The sequence below is a fragment of the Ostrea edulis genome, chromosome 1 (assembly GCF_947568905.1).
Source record: "Ostrea edulis chromosome 1, xbOstEdul1.1, whole genome shotgun sequence".
NCBI lineage: Eukaryota > Metazoa > Mollusca > Bivalvia > Ostreida > Ostreidae > Ostrea > Ostrea edulis.
Window position 1 is genome coordinate 50,424,390 of NC_079164.1, and position 10,392 is coordinate 50,434,781.

Below are 10,392 nucleotides of genomic sequence, written 5' to 3' on the forward strand. Positions count from 1 at the left end.
ACGCGGATCAGTTAATTTTTTACTGTGTTGCACACATTTTTGCTGCGTCGGACAAAAATTTTACTGAGTCGGAACAGCAGCCAAAACACACGTGGAAAACCCTCCTGTTTCGTGTATAGCTTAATGACGTGGCTTCTAATTTAAATTGCACCATGCAAATTGATTTTTCTGGCCTCTAAGCGCCATGCGAAGGTAACAATGCAAAGGCACCCTAGCTAAAACGGTTTCATATACATATTCTTATTCAATTTTAGATTTTGAATCACTTTAATTATTACAGACGCAGATTCAAATGGGAATTTTAACTGAAGAATGACCTGCATCTGTGTCTCACTTTCCCCAAGAATGAGGACAAAAATATCACCCTTTTTATACATATTTTGTTCACTGTTCAAAGAACTGTATTTCCGGGGGGGGGGGGGGGGGGATGCAACTGCAGATATGAATGTTATCCCCGTGCTAGATCGGTTGCAAAATTACGACTACTTTAAACACGACTTGACTACAGCGATGCATAGCTGGCGATAAACCGGAAACATGATGACGAAAGCAAAACCCAACTGGCGGCAATAAGCGCCTAAGCTACGCTTAGCGCTTAAAAATTGTATTGAAGAGTAACCTTTCATTTGAGCAGCAAATATTGAAGAGGAAAAAACACCATGGACAAAACTGCTTTTCATTTAGGTTCATATTTCAGCTACAGGAGTGATATTGCGAATTTCTGAGAAAATATCCTTTTTATTTTCTTTCACCAGTATATGAACTATACGGTTGAATTCAATGTAATTACAAGAAACGAAAGATTTTAAAATACAAAAATGCTGATATTTACTACATTCCAACAAACACTTTTACCGTAAGTAATTATCCTTGTAAGTGAGTTGGCCTCGATATCTTGCACGACATATGCACTCAAAATAATTAGAATTAAATTGAGAGGAAAATTTTTCAAAAGATAATAAATCCCACTTTAACAATCAAAACTGGTTCCAGCAGAAGCATACATATGAAAGGCACAAGTGCATGTGGACAGATGATTAAGTATTGAAAACATGAACACCTCAACATCTTATTGTCTTTATTGTCATTGAACAGCTTTGTGAAATGTAAACCATCATACCTGAAGACATTATTATACGTCAAACCATGCTCACTTTTAATAATTCCATGCAGATATCACAAATGTTAAGTGGTTGGGAATCGAACATGGTCTACATGTGTATATACAATATAAATGTATTTGCTTCTGCAAAATGAAGACTTTTCAACATGTTGATCTTCAAGAACAAGGCTCATTCTAACGTGTGGCAGAACTTTAGATTCATGTGCGCGGTGAAATTCTCAAACACTTAAAGATTTTCAAGCTGGCTCTTCCGGCTTACTGTTAGTTCCTTGCTCCACGTGCTCTTTTAGGTTTGTCAAAACCATGGTTTTAGTAGGAGACATAAAATAGAACACACTTCATCCACTTGCAACTTTTAAGCTTAAGGAAGTCCGCTCCTGACTGGATCTGTAAGAAAAAAATGCATGTATTTAAGAAAGGGTCCAATCCTGAACCAAAATCGAGGTCCAATCCGGCACGTTTATCGTAGAAACGACCGTAGTCCAATCCTGCACATTAGCAAATGTTCAAGTCAAGATATTTATTTAACCAAGGCGATTCAAGGGACAAGTCGCATACACTGGTTCAAATTTTCATCAAAAGATATGTGCAGGGTCTATTTTACCGAAATTATCTTTCTCAAAATGCATGAAAACATGATTAGAAACATCTTCGCCCGCTTCGCATTCTATCGAGGCAACATCGTCAACTTCGATCAATGAATTTAGAGTTGTACGTGTACATGAGTAAGAATTCCAACAACCAATCAACTTAATGATGCCTCCCTGGCCAGGCAGTGTTTTAAATTCATACATTCGTCGTCTAATAAGTCGGTAAAATGAAGAGTTTTAAGAGCCTACCTTTGTTTGGAACTGCCGTCTGCCATCTTGTTTTGTCCAATCCTGCACACGATCATGACAGTGAAAATGTTTGATAAAATTCACATGGTATTCCATCCAGACCAGGATATTTATTGCTTTTCATATTTAAGAGTGCCTCTGAGCATTCCAGAAGTGAGGGAAATATTTCTAATTCATTTTTCTCCTTATCTTTCAATGTAAATTCTAAGTCTATAGTATTTAAATATTCGTTGACATCCGTGGTTTGTATATTATTTGTTCTATATAAATTTTCATAAAAATTGCATATATTGTTTAGTATGTCATCATCATCGAGTATGATATCACCAGTTTTTTCTCTTAAAGCTTTAACTACATTATTTATTTGTCTTCTCTTTTCTAAATTTAAGAAGTACGAGGTATTCTTTTCTCCTTGTTCTATCCAATTGGCCCTAGACCTAACCTGTGCACCTTTTGCTTTTTTATCTACAAGCTTTGATAATTCATTTTCTAAATTTCGTTTTTGATTCATGTCAATATTATCCGCAGGTAATTCCTCAATTTTTTTGATTTTCGATTGTAAATAGGCTAACTTACTTTTATATGATTTATTTATTTTCTTTGAAAAGTCTATACAGAATATCTTTATGTTTCTTTTTAGAGTTTCCCATGATTCATGCGGTTCTACTTCATTGAAAGTGTAATTTGATAGATATCTTTTCATTTCTTCGACGAAGTCCTGTTTGGTTTTTTTTATCAGCGAGACATTAAATTTCCAATAGCCCGATCCTCTTCACTTTTCATTTATAATCAGACAGAACTGTAGACTTAAATGATCTGACAATCTAACACCATTTGAATGAGATCCTGGGATTTTTTGTAAACAAAAAGATTCACATTGATAACAAAAAGACTTTGAGATAAAAATGTAATCGATTCTACTCGTAGCTATATTTTCACCATTGCACCAGGTATATCCTTTATTATTTGGTTTAATTTTTTCCACAGATCTATGAGCTCCAACTTATTTAGGATACTATTTAAAATATTCACACCTTTGTTTTGTTTATTTCCATCTAAAGAACAATTAAAATCACCCCCTATGAGCATGTTCTCTTGACACTCCGCATATTTTTTTATCCAAATATTCATACGTTTAAAAAATCCACACTTTGCATTTATATCATTAGGTGCATATATGTTTATTATTGTTATAATCTTGTCGTCAAATTTAATATTCAGTAGTAACTTTCTTCCATCGTTAGATTTATGGATATTCAATATTTCATACACCAAATTCTTTCGAAAAAGAATGGAGACCCCTCTACTGTAGGGCGAGTCTGAATAATGTATTGATTATCCAAACCATCTAGCATTATAAGTAATAGTATTTTTTTCAATATAGTGCGTTTCCTGTAAAAGAATAATGTCAAAATGACTATCTGAAATCCATGTTTTTAATTTAGTACGCTTTTCAGTGGTATTTAGCCCTCTACAATTAACAGAAATAAGTCTCAATCTATTCATTTATTGGCTGTTTACTTTCCTGACGTAGACTTGTTGCTGGCTCGGGTTCCGCTCTGTTGCTTCGAATTTGATCTGTTTACCTGCATCTGTCTCGCCAGATTGTCTAGCTTGCGTCCGAGCTTGCTTTGACCGGGCCATCGCTGCATAACAGTATGAATGGTTCCCACAACAGAGAGTTGTTTATAAAATTTCATATATACACAACATTGCAAACTATTTTTCACTACGCATCAAAGGACGCAAATCGGTTTCGCGCCATCAGACTGGGTTAATGCCGTTACGTCATACCTGTTTAATACTCCGATTCTTACGCAGATCCAGGAATTTATGAAGGGGGGGGGGGGGGGGGGGGCTTGTTCCATTTACATTTGGGGTCCGCAAATAAAAAAGAGAGGAAGGGGGGTCTGGACCCTACTCCTTTTGCAGTCTTCCAAAAATAATGTATGAGGAAACAACTAAAGAATTTAATATTAATTTATGTTCTGTTCCTACAGAACGTTACCTAAATGATCAAAAATATATTTCAGTTTAAGAAAAGAAAAAAACATTTTGTTAAATGTTTTTATAACGTTTTAAGACATTGGATGAAAATATTGAAATGTTAAAATGTAAGCAAACTTTAGAAATTTTTAATACCATTTCAAAAATGTTCCCTCGAAATGTTTTTGTTATGAGATATAAAACAAAGTAAGCAAATGTTTAGAATGATCGAAAATGTTGCGGGAGTGAATCCCTCCTGCATTTGCACCATTACGGAGATCCTAAGGAGTTGTAGCCCTCTCCCAAAATAAAAGTTGGAGGGCTACATTATTGCAGCTACTTACGGACAAGCCCACAGACATAAACACAGTGCACGACAAGAAGGGCTACCTGATGAACATCACCGCCAAGGTCCGGGGGTTTGAACCCATCCCCCTTTCGTTAGAAAATTTCTAAAATAAAGTAAAAATAGTACATTTTGATGGCGGAATCCCCTTTTGAAAACCAAAATTAATGATGGAACTGCCTCCCCCATTTCTAAAATTCCTGGGACCGCCTCTGAGCTGCTAACGATTTTCTCTTCATATTGTGTTTTAAAGATTTGGAAGATGGCGTTCCTATGGTGGAATGCACTGGATCAAATTGTCCCGGCAACTGGTTCCACATTGATTGCATCACAGGAGGCGATGATGATCCCGATCTCCATGATGACTTCACATGCTCAGATGACTGTAAAAGTTGTTATAAGTATTGCTGTGGAGTCGATATGGGGAGACATGAGCCAATTATTGCCTGATGCTGGTTGTCAAAAGGAATGGCACCACATGAAATGCGTGGGATTGGAAACATCCCCAAGTGAGATTATGAACACATTTCAAATTTGGATCCAGAAATTTCGAAAAAGAAGGGGGCGCACACGTGATTTAGCCAAAATCTCGACCATTTTTGGTAAAAAATCTGAACTTTAACTAACATAATTTTGTTAATTTGCGGCCAAAAAAAAGGGGGGGGGGTTCTAGCCCCATTTTAAGTTCGCCACTTTACAGTGAATTATATACGGATCTATACGTACAATGAGGTGGTCCTTCCTTTATAACTTTTACTGTATTCATATGACGAATTATTCCCACATTTGTTTCAAAGGTGGAAAGTGGTATTGCCCTAAATGCCTAGACGATTCGTCAGCCTCGGAGCCTACACATAAACCAGACCTAAAAAAAAAATCAAAGTACTTAAAGTACTCGTGGGAGTTGAACATTGTGGGAATTCAGTTAGAACAGATAGCACTGGAAGGGTAGGAGGATAAATGACTGAATATTATCATGATTTTAGATACAAATCAACTGTTGTTGTTTTTCAAAGCGTTACAACAGCAAACATGGATAATGGAAGACCCATGGGCCACAACGCTCCTCGAGTAACTGAAGTCGTGTTGTTGTTTTCTAGAATTTCACCCCTTTATATTCTCATGAAAAATGTGACCACATATTATGGCCCAAACATTCAAATCAATATGGTTATCAATGCCTTGCAGTTATGAAGAAGTTTTTTCCCCCTGTATATATACATTCAAGTTTAATCCTAGTTGTAGCTAATTCTAAGGATTCATTACTTGAAAAGGTAGTCCAATATGCTAAACTGTCACCTGAGTATACTACAGTCCTGTAGAGGATCAATGGAATGGTAAATAATTGTATAATAACTCAAAATAAATGAAATGCAAAAAAATTAAAAATTGTCCGGCATCGGAAATGCACAAGCCGAGTTGCGCAAGGAATGGGCATAGAGGGTACCGGCAGAAAAGTTTGCAAGAATTATCAAGCAGGGAGCAAAATTTTGCGTACATAAATTTCAGCAGACTTAAATCCTTTGTGACCTTGACCTTTAACCCTTGGCCAAAATAAATAGGCTTCTTTGTCTCATCAAGGGCGATAATCCATCTAAGTTTAATTGAGATCCTATAATTTGTTAAAAAATTATAGTGCAGAAAACAAAATTTTCTCCAAATTTCAGTCTATTTATAGCCACTGTGACTTTGACCTTGTGACCCCGGAATCGATAGGCTTCTTGTCTTACTTAATCGATCTAAGTTTGATTGAGATCCTATAATTCGTTCAAGAGCTATGGTGTGGAAAACAAAATTTTCTCCAAATTTCAGTCTATTTATAGCCAGTGACCTTGACCTTTGACCTAGTGACCCCAGAATCGATAGGCTTCCTGGTCTGACTGAGGGTGACAATCCATCTAAGTTTGATTGAGATTGTATGATTCGTTCAAGAGATATGGTGCGGAAAACAAAATTTTCTCCAAATTTCAGTCTATTTATAGCCACTGTGACCTTGACCTTTGACCTAGTGACCCCAGAATCGATAGGCTTCCTCATCTTACTGAGGGTGACAATCCATCTAAGTTTGAATGAGATCCTTTAATTTGCTCAAGAGCTATGGTGCGGAAATGAAATGTTGATGCGTGCCCGCCTGCCCACCCAAAGGCACTTCATCAGATCATAAGCCGAGTTCGACTTCATCGCAACTCCGCTAAAAATGAAACACTAGTCAAATAATGTTATTTATTGCCAAGGTATTTGGGATATTATACTGTGGCTCAAACAGGGGGTGAATGAACCTGCCAGTATGGGAAGCATATAGTGGAATCAGACTTGTGATGCTGGAAATCTATAGTGATTAATAAACTATGCATGTACAAGATCCATAACTATTATTTTTTTTCAGTTGGTGAGGGAGAATCCTCATGTCTCTTTCATCTGTAGACAAATAAACAATGTGTTTTGACCAGAGCAATTTCCAATCCTTTTTGCAGCATAAATTCAACATTGTGGCAACTGGGTTAAACTTTGATAGTGAAGTCATACATGGCAGCACCTTATCCCATGCTCTTAAAATTTCTGTTTGACACACACTCATGACATCCACTCAAACATTACAGAGTGCAGCAAAATCCCATTGTAATAGGGGATTCAAAATGGATAACTGATACAAAATATGGTACATACTATTCAAAAAGGATAAGGAATTTGACATATTGATGTGTTGGAAAAGGAAATTCTGACATTGCATCGGGGCTCTAAGCGTTTTCAAACATTGTCATTTGATAAAAGTGTTCTACATTTTCAAAAATAGAGATTAATATGTCTTTACATACATAGGTGAGAAAGTTTCCATTATTCCTAGCCGAGACATACCATGTATGCACAAAAAATTCATAAACAAATATCACGCTACTCACGTAGCTTAGAAAATGTGGACCTTACCGTCATCAAGCGCAGCGAAACACGCCATTTCGAGATTTTCGTCGACGAAAGCTCGGTAACAGTAATGAATAAGGTACACTCATTTTGTATCTATTTTGTGACTTTCTTTATTAAAAGGAACAGTTCTCTAATGTGTAACGTGCTATTACTACGTAATTCAATAACTTGAAGCAGTTTCATTTTGCAACCGGATACGCGGATATAAGAAATTTTATTTCGTATTCCGATCCCAATCGAAAGTTGTTGACTAGGAATGACGTGTTTTAATTCAATATACATGTAACATCAAGCATTCTTTATATCACATTAAAAAACAAAACAAATATATACACATACACAATGTTGTAGAGTTATTTCTTGTAAATTTTCTGAGGTTTCGCCACGGTGTCAATAGGTCTTGTGTGCAGTTGTCGTTCGTTTCCCTATCAATGTTTATAGGTGACGCTGCGCTACAACCGACAATTTTCAACCTTATCTTTTATTTTTCTATGTATATCAGTATCAATTTGATCGAAATCTTGTATTCAAATTGATTTGAATACAATATCATTGCATTTACTTACATGTCAATTATCAAAATTAGATTAATTCAGAAAAGTTACATGGATTATTTAATGGCGGATGTTTATAAAAGTTTATGTTGATTTACCTAGGAGTAAATCAGCTGACACAGAACCCCCGCTGACGACCACTATACAAATCAATACAAATTACTGCCCAGAAAAGTGCGTGATGACCCAGGGAGATTGAACATAGTTCAACTCCCAAAAAAAGTATACGTGAGGGCACTAACACACGCCGGTTTACTAGATCTCGTCAGGCACGACGCAGTTAGGGAGAACGATGACGAGGCGATGATGGGGCATTGTCGATTGGATCCTGTGCAATTTCACAATAGACACCACCCAAAATATGTTGTGCTGGCTCATCGTCTGTTAGCAGGTGTATATTTTTAAAAAAAATTGACATATTTCCACATATACTACATTAATCAAATTTACAAAAATAATTAATTACTGGTATCTCTTTCTTTTTTTTTAATTTGTTAATAAAGGTATAGAGGGTTGGTTACCGGAGGCTAAATTTTGACAGCATCTGGAACCGCACTGTAAATTGGCTGGAGGTCCAGGAGGAAACATGGAGGCAGATGTTGTCAATGAATTTCTCAATAAAGAATTCAAAGGTGGTGCTAATCAATGTAAATCTTGCTAATTTTCATTGTAATTTGCATTTTAGTTTTAATGTTTATGTCTTATATCCACTTCAGACTCTCTAAGGGACGCAGGGGGAAATCTTACAACGGAGACCGTGGCAAGACACAGTCAGATGGTAGGGAGTTTCGGGAAAACTCTGGACAAGCTCTTCTTAGAAGCTGCCGATGCTCCACACAGTTCATAGCACATGAAAAAAGCTCATTCTCGGGAGATTTGCAACAATTTGTGAAGCCCCTTCACCCGGAAGATTTATTTAAAGAAATTCCCATCGCTTTTTCAGTGCCTTTCCATATTTGAATTATGATGTTAATGCCACCTTTCCCGAGAAATTAAAGAGCAAAATTCTTCAAAGATCAAGATAACTTGATAAAACCCGAAGAAATACTGCCATAAAAAGTAAAAGTTAACTGTATAGACGTGCGTGTATTTGGCGTTTCTTTTGTGTGTGTGTGTGTGTGTGTGTGTGTTTTAAACGCGTGCATGTGTATTTCCAATTTTATTCGAACTATAAATATTTCATTCACATCGAATTGGCTGACGTAATCAGAGTTGTGATTTAAACCCGGATATGTTGAAAATGGATTAAAACCAAGCAAGTGTTGATTTCCTTATGACAGTGTTGTGCATTACTGTTAAATATTGTGTATTGCATAAATTCAGGCACATCTAAGTCGAAAGGTCGGTCGAAGCATAAACCGTCACCAACTCCGGCATTTACACGTTTTCCAGAATCAAAACATGAATGCTTGCGAAGAGAAGTCGATGAAGACTATGCCTCTCGACTTCTCTAAAGAGAATAGGACACGATTGAGCTGAAAATTTTATTTTCCCCATTTTTAGGTCACCAGAGTAAACTCAGGTGACCTATTGCAATTGGTTTTCGACCGTCGTGCGTTAACAATTGAACATTTCTAACTTCTTTTTAATAACTACCAGACCAATTTTTTCAAATTTGGTATGAAGCATCATTGGGGCTAGGGGAACATAAATTGTAAATTTCAGGACTCTGGGGCCCTAGGGGCGGGGCAAAAACTGCTCAAAATTGACAAATTTTTCAAAAATCTTCTCAAGAACAACACACGTGTAAGAAAAACTAAATGCATAGTGATGTAGAGCAGGAAAGCCTCTACCAAAATTGTAAATTTCATGATCCCCGGGGTAGGGATTCTGACCCCAGGGCAGGGCCAAACTTGGTTTCTAGTATTTATGTGTAAAACACTTAAATAACATCTTCTTAGTGCTATTGATACTAAATTGAAAGTAAATAGATATTTTGAAAGAACAGGTAGTCCTTTACCAAAATTGTAAATTTGATGATCCCAGGGGTAGGGGTTTTGGTATCAGGGTGGGGCCAAAATGGTCAGTTATTAAATGTGTGAACAATAGACATTTTTAACTTCTTCTTGATAACTATCATTCCAATTCTTTTCAAATTTGGTATGACACATATTTGGAACAAGGGGGACGTAAATTGTAAATTTCAGAATTTCAGCACCCCTGGGGTCCTAGGGGTGGGGCAAAAACTGCCCAAAATAGACAAATTTTCAAAAATCTTCTTAAGAACTGCACACGTTTAAGAAAAACTAAATGCATAATGGTGTAGAGCAGAGAGGTCTCTACCAAAATTATAATTTCATGATCCCCGGGGTAGGGGTTCTGACCCCAGGGTGGGGCCAAACTTGGTCTATATTGTTTATGTGTAAAACACTTAAATAACATCTTCTTTAGTGCTACTGATATTAAATTGAAAGTAAATGGATATATAGAAAGAACAGGTAGCCCTTTATCAAAATTGTAAATTTGATGATCCCAGGGGTAGGGGTTTTGGTATCAGGGTGGGGCCAAATGGTCATTTATTAAATGTGTGAATAATATACATTTTTACTTTCTTCTTGATAACTATTATTCCAATTCTTTTCAAATTTGATTTGAAACATATTTGGAACAAGGGGGACTTAA

The 10,392-nt window shown here is 36.5% G+C and overlaps 1 long non-coding RNA gene across 1 annotated transcript; it reads right to left on the reverse strand.

The window, feature by feature from the left end:
- Positions 1-1,161: 1,161 nt before the first annotated feature.
- Positions 1,162-2,031, reverse strand: LOC130051409 (uncharacterized). Its single transcript, XR_008799819.1, has 2 exons — positions 1,963-2,031; positions 1,162-1,510 (listed from the first exon to the last, which is right to left on the reverse strand). It is a non-coding gene; the product is annotated as an uncharacterized LOC130051409 (long non-coding RNA).
- Positions 2,032-10,392: the final 8,361 nt, after the last annotated feature.